We start from the raw sequence: 14,432 nt of genomic DNA, 5'->3' as shown, positions 1-14,432 counted from the left end.
ACCACCAAAGTCTCCGCCGAAAGGCAACTATGAGCGCATTATTGCAAAGAAATTTGTCGAAGCGGAGCGGTCGGGAAGTACTGTCAGTGATCAAAGGTTAAAAGAACGACGAGCTGGGAAAAAATTGCCCAACTCGGCGAACAAGCGAACCAATCGTGCCCCCCGCTCAAGTTGTCTAGCGACATCGTCGCTAATGATCCAAGGATGGTGCCCGGTTATAGCAATCTTGGAGATTACCTGCCCGACGATGTACATTATGATTTCTTGGAGGTGGACGAACACAAATACCATTACGGGAAGCCTCTCGTCAAAGATGAAAGATCTCTAACAACGATGATGCGAAGATTACATGATTGGTACATGAAAACCTGCAGAGAGTCTGGGGGGAGGAATACTTTGACGCTGAGAGTTAAAGAGGAGCATGACCTCGTTGGAATTGAAATGTTGAATGTTCCATTTGAGGAGTTCTTCCAGTTTTTCAATCAAAAGGCCCTCGATAAATCAACGATCACTTGCTACTGTCTGTAAGTAGTACTACTTCTGTCATTAAGTCTCTCTATATAGGTCAGCTCTTTCATTGCATGTATTTATAATTATCCTCACTATATTATGCAGATTGAAGATCGCCGAATTGAAGAAAAGACAAATCGGTAATATGGGATTCATTAACACAAATCTCATAGATGCAACTGAGGTTAAATATCATGCCGAAAATACCGAGGCCAACTTGCTACGATCGTTGGTAATAAATGAAAACAAAGATATAATACTCTTTCCTTACAACTTCAAGTGAGTGTTACTGTCTTGTGCATATTCGGTTTCCCTTATTAGTCCAGGTTATAGTAATGTATTTGATGACTTATGCATGCGTGCGCAGCTTCCACTATATTCTCCTAGAGATTAAGCTTGAGCAGGGACTAGTAACCGTCTTAGACTCGAGACGAAAAGATCCCCAGGACTATGCGGACATGACTCAAATGCTCGAGAAGTAAGTTAAATCGATCATTATCCACCATATCAGCAACTTTGTTCATTTCCTGATATCAAGTAATTGTTTTCTTTGTCTGGCAGGGTTTGGAGAAAATTCACCAAAAAAGCTCCGGGACTGCCGTAGAAGCTGCAATTTAGACACCCGAAAGTAAGTACTATAGTAGCATGTTCCGCGCATCTCCTAGTGATTCAAGCGCTAGTTTCATCAATACCATTTAGCATACTTGCTTATCAGTTTGATTGACCTCTATTTCTTGTAAAGTGGTTGTGGCAGGAAGCCGGGAATAATTACTGTGGATACTACGTTTGCAAGTCCATCCACTACACGACCTGTGAGCGGGGTTACTCTGACGAACAATATGAAGTGCGTAAGCAATAATATTCACAATTTTATTTTATTACCATCATTTGTGTTGAGTTTCATTTATTCATATATATATATATATGTATTGACCCCTTCTTCAAATTAGATCTTTCGGATGCGGGATGAACTCCTACCACCAGATCGTATGCGAGCAATTCAAGAGGAATTGGCGGCATTCTTCCTTGAGCACGTGATCGCTGAAAACGGAGAATACTATGTGGACCCTGTGTACATATATAATTAGGAGATTATCTTGTAAGAGATAATTATTGTATATATGTAGCCGGTAGTGTCAGATAGATATACGAGAACTTGTTGTTCGACCAATCTCTCGGAGAAGGAGAGGTGGTCGATATCACTTCTCTTTGTATGCATATATATGTTCATGACGATCTTCTGTTTCCTTCATTTGCTTACTAGCTAGTGTGTCTAGTCCTCTCTATACGTATATAGTACGTAGCGTCAACCAAGCACCGAGATAAGAGAGGACACTTCTCTCTATTAATTAGCTAGCTAACACAATATATGAAACACCTAAATTAACCCCCCAAAACCGCCCCCCCTTTCAAAAAAAACCCCAGCCCCTGAAATGCTGACGCGTGGATGCCTATTGGTCCCGGTTAGTGCCACCAACCGGGACCAAAGGCCCTCCTGCCTAGGCTCGCCACACCGGCCACGTGGAGGCCCATCTGTCCCGGTTCGTGTAAGAACCGGGACTAAAGGGCTAGGGCATTAGTAACGACCCTTTAGTCCCGGTTCAACAACCGGGACAAAAGGCCCTTACCAACCGGGACAGATGACCCTTTTTCTACTAGTGCATGCGCCATGCAGTCAGAGGTCCTAGTGGATAATAACATGAAAGTTTGCAAGTCCAATATTCCACTAAAATTTAAATTTTTCATGTGGTATCTTCGAAGGGGACTTGTGCTAACGAAAGGCAACATCGCCTGCCGCAACTAGCAAGGAAGCAAGAAGTGTAGTTTTTGTACTCACGACCAGACAATCAAACACCTCTTTTTTCAGTGCAAGTTTGTGCGTTCTACATGATCAATCATCCAAATAGTGTCCAATTGTATCCACCCACAAGTGTTGTCAATATTTTTGGTCATTGGTTGGACAGTATTCCAAATAGGTTCAGAATGCTAATAAGGGTGGGAGTGCGTATGCCTTATTATGGTCGTTGTGACTATGTAGAAATGATTTGTTTTTCAATGGCAAAAGCTCTGCTCCTTTGCAGGTAATTTCCGTTGTACACACTGCTTCGTACATGGTTTATGCTACACTGAATGGAGTATCAACCGTTATTCAAGGTGGTGTGTATGCGGCCGGAGCGGATGGTCAGGGAGGTTTTCACCCAACATGGGTGACATCATAATCTCCGGACGGTCCACCACCTCCTTAGACATAGGCATAATGTTGGTCTTTTATGACTTTATTTGTGCCAATATGTTGGTTTTTTTCTTTCTTGTGTGAGACTGTCCCCCATTGGTTGTGTGCATCCTAATTATGCAGAGGTCATGTGTTACCCATTATGCTTTGTACACGCTTGATGCTACATTTTGAGTTAATAAAAGCGCCCTTTTGTAACGCCCACGATGCGGCTATATCTCCCACGTGTCGAGGCACGACTTAGAGGCATAACCGCATTGTGGTTTTGTCGCAAGAAGGGTCATCTTCACACAATCCCATGTAATGAACAAGAATGGGATAATCAGAGTTGGCTTACAATCGCCACTTCACACAATACATAAATATAATTCAAACATCATCCAAAATCCACACATATAGACCGACTACGGTCAAATCCAAATGAAAATAAGATAATCCCAAATGCTAGATCCCCGATCGTCCCAACTGGGCTCCACTACTGATCATCAGGAAAAGACACATCGTAACGACCACGTTCCTCATCGAACTCCCACTTGAGCTCGGTTGCGTCATCTGCACTGGCATCGTCGGCACCTGCAACTGTTTGGTAGAATCTGTGAGTCACGAGGACTCAGCAATCTCACACCCGCGAGATCAAGACTATTTAAGCTTATAGGAAAGGATGGTGTAATGAGGTGGAGCTGCAGCAAGCACTAAGCATATATGGTGGCTAACATACGCAAATGAGAGCGAGAAGAGAAACAGCGGAACGGTCGTCAACTAGTAATAACAAAGAAGTGATCCTGAACTCCTACTTACGTCAAACATAACCCAGAAACCGTGTTCACTTCCCGGACTCCGCCGAGAAGAGACCATCACGGCTACACACGCGGTTGATGTATTTTAATTAAGTCAAGTGACAAATTCTCTACAACCGGACATTAACAAATTCCCATCTGCCTCATAACCGCGGGCACGGCTTTCGAAAGATAATACCCTGCAGGGGTGTCCCAACTTAGCCCATTATAAGCTCTCATGGTCAACGAAGGATAAACCTTCTCCCAGGAAGACCCGATCAGTCTCGGAATCCCGGTTTACAAGACATTTCGACAATGGTAAAACAAGACCAGCAAAGCCGCCCGAATGTGCCGATAAATCCCGATAGGAGCTGCACATATCTCGTTCTCAGGGCACACCGGATAAGCGAAGCGTATAGGTACCAACATAACCCAAGTTGCCAAGGGACGGTCCCGCACGGTGCTCTAGTTTGGACCAGCACTCAGAGGAACACTGGCCCGGGGGTTTAAATAAAGATGACCCTCGGGCTCGCGAAAACCCAAGGGAAAAAGGCTTAGGTGGCAAATGGTAAAACCAAGGTTGGGCCTTGCTGGAGGATTTTTATTCAAGGCGAACTGTCAAGGGGGTCCCATAAATCACCCAACCGCGTAAGGAACGCAAACTCAAGGAACATAATACCGGTATGACGGAAACTAGGGCGGCAAGAGTGGAACAAAACACCAGGCATAAGGCCGAGCCTTCCACCCTTTACCAAATATATAGATGCATTAATTAAATAAGAGATATTGTGATATTCCAAGAATATCCATGTTCCAACATGGAACCAACTTCAACTTCACCTGCAACTAGCAACGCTATAAGAAGGGCTGAGCAAAAGCGGTAACTTAGCCAAACAACGGTTTGCTAGGAAAGGATGGTTAGAGGCTTGACATGGCAATATGGGAGGCATGATATAGCAAGTGATAGGTAGCGCAGCATGGCAATAGAGCGAACAACTAGCAAAGCAAAGATAGAAGTGATTTCAAGGGCATGGTCATCTTGCCTGCAAGGTTCTCAGAGTTGTCGAAAGCTTGATCCTCGTAAGCGTACTCAACAGGTTCCTCGTTCAAGAACTCGTCTCCCGGCTCTACCCAAAACAAGAACACAAGCAACGGAACCACAATCAATCATGAGAAAAGCACAAGCAACATGATGCAAAACATGTATGATATGCGAGATATGATATGCGATGCATATCCGTGCTCCGGAAGAACAATGATGAACAAGGCAGTAACTTGGCAAACCAAGCATGCCACTGGAAAGATGAGATGATTTCGGTTGAAAACGATATAAAGATCACCGGAAACGGATGCACGGTTTGCAAATGGCAAGCAAAACAAGAATGACACGAATCTGCGATTAACAGCATGATAGCACTTAGAATACATCAAGAAACTGTGCTACAGCACTCCAACATAGCAACAAAACATATGTCAGTAATATACAGGAGATGCTTGACAAAAGATGAACACTGAGCTATGGCTAGATCACACCACAACAGGCTCAAACAAGCATGGCAAAAGTGCAAAAGATAACAGGTTCACAGACTTGGTGAAATTACTGGACATGGCTGAAACATCATCAGGTAACAATGTTCAGAGCACGAAATCAATATGCTACAGGAACTTAACATGGCAAAACAAAGCATGGAATGAATCTACTAAATGTATAGTACAAAAGTCCCTTACTGACCATAAACCAAAAAGGACCAGAAGATATGATGGCAACCATGTAAACATAGCAAGTTTCGTTAACAGGTTTCAGACTTAGCAGAAAACAGAGCATGGCAGAAACAGAAATTATGAGGGCAACTTGGTGAGATTGATTCACTCACCACAAAGCAATGCACGACAAAACAAGCATACCTGCGGCAAGATGGCATGTTTATGAAGCTATCCATGGCAAGAGCAAATACATAGCATGTATGAAACAACTACAACAAGCTTGGCAATATTGAATATCATGTTAACAATCTGCCAGAAATATTTTATAGCAAAAGTAGAGCAAGATTAAGTCATGCTATGCACTCCATAATTGCAAACAAGGGCATGAATGGATCATCTACAACAATATCTACAAAACATCCTTACTGAGCATCTCCAAAAGGAGCATGGATCTCTCTGTAGCCGCATGGATACATAGCAACAAAATAACAGCAGTCACAGACAGTAAAATTACCAAGTCCCTGAAAACAGAAACATTACGAAGCCTAGTTTGCATGCTTGTGCTAGTCACCACAGAGATCACAAAAATACATGGCATATACCTCTGTAAAGATGACATGGCATAAATCAAAACACATGTAGAGCTCATGCCCATAAGATGCACACATTAAATGCAACAAAAATAACAAATCCTCAAGTTCTGATAAGTAACAGCAGTCACAGCAACTAGCACTCTTGCACCAGAGATTTGGGCATCAAGATGGACTCAAATGAACATGGCACAATGGAACAAAATGAAGAGCATCTAGAGACAAACATTTCTATATATTACACTCATGAAATAAAGCTATATGCAGAGAATTATGCCATGATGAATTATGCAACAGAATATGAAATTAGTCGGGACTTGGAGAAAAAAACAGAGGGGGAGAGGTCAACCCTAGGGTTCGTTGGATCCAGATCGGATCGAGGTCGGCACGGGCTCAGCTCGCCAGAGCTGCTGTGGCCGGAGCGGGAGTGGAGAGGAAGGAGGAGGCCGCCGGGGTTGGAGGGGGCGACGGCGTCCACGGGCGGCGGAGGAGGGAGGCGCCGGCGTCTCGGGTGCGGGCACGGGCGGCGCCGGCGACGGGTGGCCGGGGCTGCGCCGGCTCGGGGTGCCGGATGGCGGCGAACGGCGGCAGATATGGAACGGCGGCGGGGCGCGCGGGCAGCGCGGGCGCGCGGCTCGGGCCGCGGGCGAGGAGGCACGGGCCCGCGGGGGCGGCGTACGGGCCCGGCGGGCCGGCGGCGTGGGGAACGGCGCGGGGCCACGTGGCGCGCTGCGGCTGGCTGCGGGCGGCGGCGGCTGGTTCGTCCGGCGCCGGGCGGACACGTCCGGCGGCGCGGAGGGAGCGGGGCTAGGGTTAGGGTGGTTTTTGCCCGAGATTTTGGAGGGGGGAGGTGTTTAAATAGATAGAGGGAGCTAGGAGAGTCCAAATGGAGCGCGGTTTTCGCCCACACGATCGTGATCGAATGACCTAGAGCATGGAAGTGACTTAGAGGAGTTTTGGGCTGTTTGAAGGGAGGTTTGCTGCAACACACAAAAGGACTTTGCGGTTAACCGTTGGAGCGTCAAACGACCTCCAAATGGAACGAAACTTGACAGGTGGTCTATCGGTGGTATACCAAGGCCACTTGGCAAACCTCGGTCCATTCCGAGAACGTTTAACACCCGCTCACGAAAAGAAACAAGAGGGGTGCGCCGGAGGAGGTGGGAGTGCCGGATTGCAAAACGGACAACGGGGAAAATGCTCGGATGCATGAGACGAACACGTATGCAAAAGCGATGCACATGATGACATGATATGAAATGCATGACATGAACAAAATGCAAAACGAAAGACAAAACCCGACCACGGAGGGAATATCATAACACATAGCCGAAAATGGCAAGAGTTGGAGTTACAAATATGGAAAGTTACATCCGGGGTGTTACACCTTTATCAAAAAACAAGACATAACACCTATGACAAAACCATTACAAGAAATGAATTTAACACCTACGACTAAGTCAGACTTTTTCAACGACACGCCTCAAAAAGGGATAAACACCCTCGAGTCACCGTTGTTGCGTTCGGAGGGATACGACCAGGACAAGGATTTTCATGTTGGTTGCCAAGATCAACCATTGAAGGCCAGCACACCAGTAAAGATACAACACCTTCAATAGGGTAATAGCATAAGTTTGTCTGTTGGGCCCGACCAACGGTTTTCAACCCCCCCCCCCCCCCCCCACACACACACACACAGAGGAAGATATAAAGCAGTGTTCCAATCAACATCATAAAAGAAGGGTTTTCTCGAAGTCACATCAGCTACTACTCCATGCAAAACCCAAATGGGCTAAAGGATTGGTGGAATGTAATACCACCATAGACCATCACCAAGCCCATTGGAAGGTCAGCTGATGAGGACATGGTTACCATGGATACGACCAAAAATATTACATATGTCCATATTAATTTGTGAGGTGATTTCTAATAAAAATATGCAATAATTATTGAGTTCATCCAGAACAAAAGTACTTCATCTATTTTTATTTCATGCCTAATTACAGAATTATTGGACACTTGTACAAAGCACGTGTGAAGACAAAAGGAAAATGAAATGATTAGGTGTTTTCCAAAAAGTCCTCCTGCGCACTTTTGGCTCAAGAGAAGTTACAGAACAAATCCCCCACATTCTGGACTCAAACTCGGACTACACAGACATACCGACTTCAAACGCTTGGAACTTTTGCATCCGGACTGGGTGAATACTTTTTTTGGAAAGCTTATCTCGTGTATGTTCCAACACAATTTCATTCACCTTTAAATTCTTCCGGGTGTGGAGCTAAGAAAAAAATGATGCGACGCTGTTGCAAAATCCGAGACAAAATTCAAGTCAACAGTTATTCTATCACCTCCACGTGGGCCCATGGGCCTTGTATGACACAGGGTTAGGTTTTCGTTTCCTTGGGACGTGCTTCCACCCCCTTGGTCATCATCCCTTAGTCCTGTATAAGTTGATCAATCTAGTAGCATTTTCTTTGGGTTTTTGTTTAGTTAAAAGTTAGCCATTGCAACTTTGTGTACTTCGTTTGTGTTCAACGACCATGCCAAGACCGCTTTTCGAACCCCACTTTAATCAATACTTCATCTATATTTGCAATATTCAGATTGCTTTTTATCATATTGTTGCTCGTTCTTGAATTGCTTAAAGGAATAGACCTTCGTGGTCATGCTCCCGGCACCGTTAGTAACCTCTAGGAGATTGGTTTAGCGATTGCTAAGGTGCAACGTCAGTGCACATTTGTACTCGGATCGTCAAAGTTGACCCCCAGCAAATTGATAGTTATCATCTCATCAAAAGATCGGAACATCATTGCCCTATCACCGGTCATGTCGCGATGCGGATCTGATTGCCACCATTCCACACCGGCGTGCCTCAAGCTGCACCATCCACCATGCCCTCATGGTAGTTGCCACAATCATCCTCCATATGAACAAAGGCAGATGCCATACTGTTTGATGTAGACGGGAGACCTCTAACGCATCCCATCCTCATCAGCACTAGGTGATTGCTCCGGAAGCCACATGTTCGCCCACACCCACCAAACATGGTCACGCAACCGCCTGATGTCAGATCTGCCACACACAAGGCCACTATTGTCACCACCGCAACATCTCGACTCGTCTGAGCTGCTGCTCACAACAAACATGTGCGTTGTATTGGACTCGAGAACATTGGAGCCCACCGCAATGCACTACCCAACGGGAGCTTCGTTGTAATGCTCGCCACGGACCCGACCCAACTGCAAGCCCATGGGGGCTCGGGTCTGGCCCAATGGCTCCTGCACATTGCTAGCAGGCACTCGACGCGTCAACAAATGTCGTTGGTCGCAGCAGGGCTCGGTTTCGGAAAGACTTGGCACTTCCTAGGGAGAATCTCATGGAGTTATATGGCCGAAGGACCCTGTCCTTGTTGGTAGCATCACTAGGCTTGCCTTTTTGAAAAAAACACTATGGTGGGTTGTTCTTCTTCCCTTGGAGTGTTCCTGGACATCATCGAGGACCTCACTGCCACTACCGACAAAAGGGCCAAGGAGAGGGGTGAGGAGAGAGGCGGGGAGGGACATGCAGCAAAGCCCCAGAGTCGCCAGGAGCATCACGGGGAAAGTGTTGAGGAAGGGGATAATGGTCCCTCTGTATATTTTGGATCGGGCGATTTCTTCTCACGATGGGAAAGATACTTGGGCTTGGGGAGCCAGTCAGCATCTGCCCATTACAATGCACATGCCTTTGCCCCTTGTGCTTATAGGAAATATTCAACCTATTGACCAAGACTGCTTTTATTCAGAGTTACAAGTATGTTAACTTATGATGCAGATGTTTAATGGGGGAAATAAAAACTAAGCTACATATGTTCCTTTTTATTCTTTGAACAAATAAATTCTAGATATCTTAACTTACTAAAAATCCTTACATCTAAATGATGCTAGTTGAAATAATGTTGCCGTGTAAATGCTCCTTGTTCTTGTGTAAACAAGTATTAAAATGGGTCAGACCATGCTGCCTAATGGGACGTGAGACCACTCCGCATTGGACCATTAGGTCGGGTCCATGTCCCTGAAGAGAACAGAGGCGCAGACAAGGACCATGCCCAAGATGGAGCAGGCCGACCCATTCCCATCCTGAATTTCTTCATCCCCCACTCCCCTTCGCTCTTCTCGTACGAAGGACGGCATGAATCGATTCAGTTAAGAGACGAGCTTGGCTCATCTAAGTGTGAGAGTGAATGCACAACTCTAGCACCAGGTTCAAATCCTCACGGATTCAAATTTTAATTTTAATTATTAACTATTTCCTAAGAAATGGCTTAACGTATTAAAGGAAGAAAATCATCATGTTTTGTGGTAAAAAAAACGAGGCATGAAATCCTAGTAGTTGAAGTGTTGTTTCCATTGTCCTCTAAGTTTCAAATGATTCTCCTTAACCACTAGCGGCTCACCCAGTGACGGAAGCGAAGAAAGCATGGATGAACTCTTGGAGCCAGGGTGAGTCATGAAATCCTAGCCATTGAAGCATCGTCTTCATTGTTCTTTAAATTTCAGGTGATTCTTCTCACTCCAACAGCTCATCCAGTGGCAGGAGGCGAGAGAAACCTGGATCAGTTCTTGGAGCCTAGATTATATTTCACCCATGTCAGGATCTATCTCTGCTCGGGTGTGGCCATTGCGGCCGATGCCTGCACCAGGGAGTCAACGGTGTTTTGATCCATTAGATCACAACTTTGACTCCAATGTATTGTTGTTCCCTTTTTCTAGCCTCGGTTGGTAATGGTGGTGCCAAGGTTGTTTGAGTTTTTTTCCCTGTGAATAGGTTGTTTGAGGGTTAGTGTTTCTCTCATTTTTTCCTACCCTACTTGACCCCGCATGGAACCCAAGAAATCTAACAAGTAAGTAGTGGTGCGACATCTTACCTTGCATGGTATGTCCAACTATCTTAGGTTTCCATGTGGGGTATGTAGCAAAGCCAACATTCGGTGACCGTCGATACGTCCCCTTGGAAGTCTATAGATAATATTTTGGTTAAACTAAGAAACAGTTTGTGTAAATGTTGATCAACTTGGCTAGGTCTTGCCCATGCTTTAAGAATAGATTGGCTCCACCATTGACTATAGTAAACATTTCATGTCGTTATTCAAAATCTTTGATGTTAGTCTAACTTGTTTAGCTTCATAGTTTTTTTTCAATGAATATTGGTAGGCACATCTAGACTCAGAGATGACAACTTCAAAAGATCTTGATACCTTTTTTTAATGTGAAACGTAGTTGTGTTGCTCGTGTCGTACCATTTTATTTGGATGTTACATTCCTGATCTATTACACTCACTATTTCATAGAAATCACAAGCACTAGTCTCAGATACACTATGATCTTGTGGGAGAAGAAAGGGAAATAGAGAAGAGAGAGAGAGAGAGAGAGAGAGAGAGAGCCGCCATTTGATGTCTACTACACAACCTTCTTCTTGTAGACGTTGTTGGGCCTCCAAGTGCAGAGGTTTGTAGGACAGTAGCAAATTTCCCTCAAGTGGATGACCTAAGGTTTATCAATCCGTGGGAGGTGTAGGATGAAGATGGTCTCTCTCAAGCAACCCTGCAACCAAATAACAAAGAGTCTCTTGTGTCCCCAACACACCCAATAAATTGGTAAATTGTATAGGTGCACTAATTCGGCGAAGAGATGGTGATACAAGTGCGATAGGATGGTAGATATAGATTTTTGTAATCTGAAATTATAAAAACAGCAAGGTAACTAATGATAAAAGTGAGCGTAAACGGTATTGCAATGCTCGGAAACAAGGCCTAGGGTTCATACTTTCACTAGTGCAAGTTCTCTCAACAATAATAACATAATCGGATCATATAACTATCCCTCAACATGCAACAAAGAGTCACTCCAAAGTCACTAATAGCGGAGAACAAACGAAGAGATTATGGTAGGGTACGAAACCACCTCAAATTTATTCTTTCCGATCAATCCATTGGGCTATTCCTATAAGTGTCACAAACAGCCCTAGAGTTCGTAGTAAAATAACACCTTAAGACACACATCAACCAAAACCCTAATGTCACCTAGATACTCCAATGTCACCTCAAGTATCCGTGGGTATGATTATACGATATGCATCACACAATCTCAGATTCATCTATTCAACCAACACATAGAACCTCAAAGAGTGCCCCAAAGTTTCTACCGGAGAATCAAGACGAAAACGTGTGCCAACCCTTATGCATAGGTTCATGGGCGGAACCCGCAAGTTGATCACCAAAACATACATCAAGTGGATCAATAGAATACCCCATTGTCACCACAAGTATCCCACGCAAGACATACATCAAGTGTTCTCAAATCATTAAAAGATTCAATCCGATAAGATAACTTCAAAGGGGAAACTCAATCCATTACAAGAGAGTAGAGGGGTAGAAACATCATAGGATCCAACTATAATAGCAAAGCTCGCGATACATCAAGATCGTATCACCTCAAGAACACGAGAGAGAGAGAGAGATCAAACACATAGCTACTGGTACATACCCTCAGCCCCGAGGGTGAACTACTCCCTCCTCGTCATGGAGAGCGCCGGGATAATGAACATGGCCACCGGAGAGGGATTCCCCCTCCGGCAGGGTGCCAGAACAGGGTCCCGATTGGTTTTGGTGGCTACAGAGGCTTGCGGCGGCAGAACTCCTGATCTATTCTGTTCTCCGGAGGTTTTAGGGTATATGGGAATATATAGGCGAAAGAAGTCGGTAAGGGGAGCCACGACGGCCCCATGAGGGTGGAGGGCGCGCCCAGGGGGTGGGCGCGCCCCCCTACCTCGTGCCCTCCTCATTGATCCCCTGACGTGCACTCCAAGTCTCCCGTATTGCTTTCTTTCCAAAAATAACTTTTCCGAAGGTTTCATTCCGTTTGGACTCCGTTTGATATTTCTTTTCTGCGAAACACTGAAACAAGGGGAAAAAACAGAAACTTGCACTGGGCTCTGGGTTAATAGGTTAGTCCCAAAAGTAATATAAAAGTGTTTAATAAAGCCCATGAACATCCAAAACAGATAATATAATAGCATGGAACAATCAAAAATTATAGATACGTTGGAGATGTATCAAGCATCCCCAAGCTTAATTCCTGCTCGTCCTCGAGTAGGTAAATGTTAAAAACAGAACTTTTGATGTGGAATGCTACCTAACATATTTATCCATGTAATTCTCTTTATTGTGGCAAGAATATTCAGATCCATAAGATTCAAGACAAAAGTTTAATATTGACATAAAAATAATAATACTTCAAGCATACTAACTAAGCAATCATGTCTTCTCAAAATAACATGGCCAAAGAAAGTTCATCCCTACAAAATCATACAGTTTGTCATGCTCCATTTTCGTCACACAAGAATGCTCTCATCATGCACAACCCCGATGACAAGCCAAGCAATTGTTTCATACTTTAGTAATCTCAAACTTTTTTCAACTTTCATGCAATACATGAGCGTGAGCCATGGATATAGCACTATGGGTGGAATAGAATATGATGATGGGGGTTATGTGGAGAAGACAAAAAAGGAGAAAGTCTCACATTGACGCGGCTAATCAACGAGCTAGGGAGATGCCCATCAATTGATGTCAATGCAAGGAGTAGGGATTGCCATGCAATGGATGCACTAGAGCTATAAATGTATGAAATCTCAACAAAATAAACTAAGTGGGTGTGCATCCAACTTGCTTGCTCACGAAGACCTAGGGCATTTGAGGAGGCCCATTGTTGGAATATACAAGCCAAGTTCTATAATGAAAAGTTCCCAATAGTATATGAAAGTGACAAAACTAGAGACTCTCTATCATGAAGATTATGGTGCTACTTTGAAGCACAAGTGTGGTAAAAAGGATAGTAACATTGTCCCTTCTCTCTTTTTCTCTCATTTTTTTTGGGCCTTCTTTTTTTATGGATTTTTTTCCTTTTTATTTTTTTTATTTTTCCCTCACTTGGGACAATGCTCTATAAAATTATGATCATCACACTTCTATTTATTTACAACTCAATGATTACAACTCGATACTAGAACAGAGTATGACTCTATATGAATTCCTCCGGCGGTGTACCGGGATATGCAATGAATCAAGAGTGACATGTATGAAAGAATTATGAACGGTGGATTTGCCACAAATATGATGTCAACTACATGATCATGCAAAGCAATATGACAATGATGGAGCGTGTCATAATAAACGGAACGGTGGAAAGTTGCATGGCAATATATCTCGGAATGGCTATGGAAATGCCATAATAGGTAGGTATGGTGGCTGTTTTGAGGAAGATATAAGGAGGTTTATGTGTGATAGAGCATATCGTATCACGGGGTTTGGATGCACCGGCGAAGTTTGCACCAACTCTCAAGGTGAGAAAGGGCAATGCACGGTACCGAAGAGGCTAGCAATGATGGAAGGTTGAGAGTGCGTATAATCCATGGACTCAACATTAGTCATAAAGAACTCACGTACTTATTGCAAAAATCTACAAGTCATCAAAAACCAAGCACTACGCGCATGCTCCTAGGAGGATAGATTGATAGGAAAAGACCATCGCTCGTCCCTGACCGCCACTCATAAGGATGACAATCAAAGAACACCTC

The sequence above is a fragment of the Triticum aestivum genome, chromosome 6D, assembly GCF_018294505.1.
Source record: "Triticum aestivum cultivar Chinese Spring chromosome 6D, IWGSC CS RefSeq v2.1, whole genome shotgun sequence".
Classification (NCBI taxonomy): Eukaryota; Viridiplantae; Streptophyta; class Magnoliopsida; order Poales; family Poaceae; genus Triticum; species Triticum aestivum.
This window is presented reverse-complemented; position numbering follows the sequence as displayed.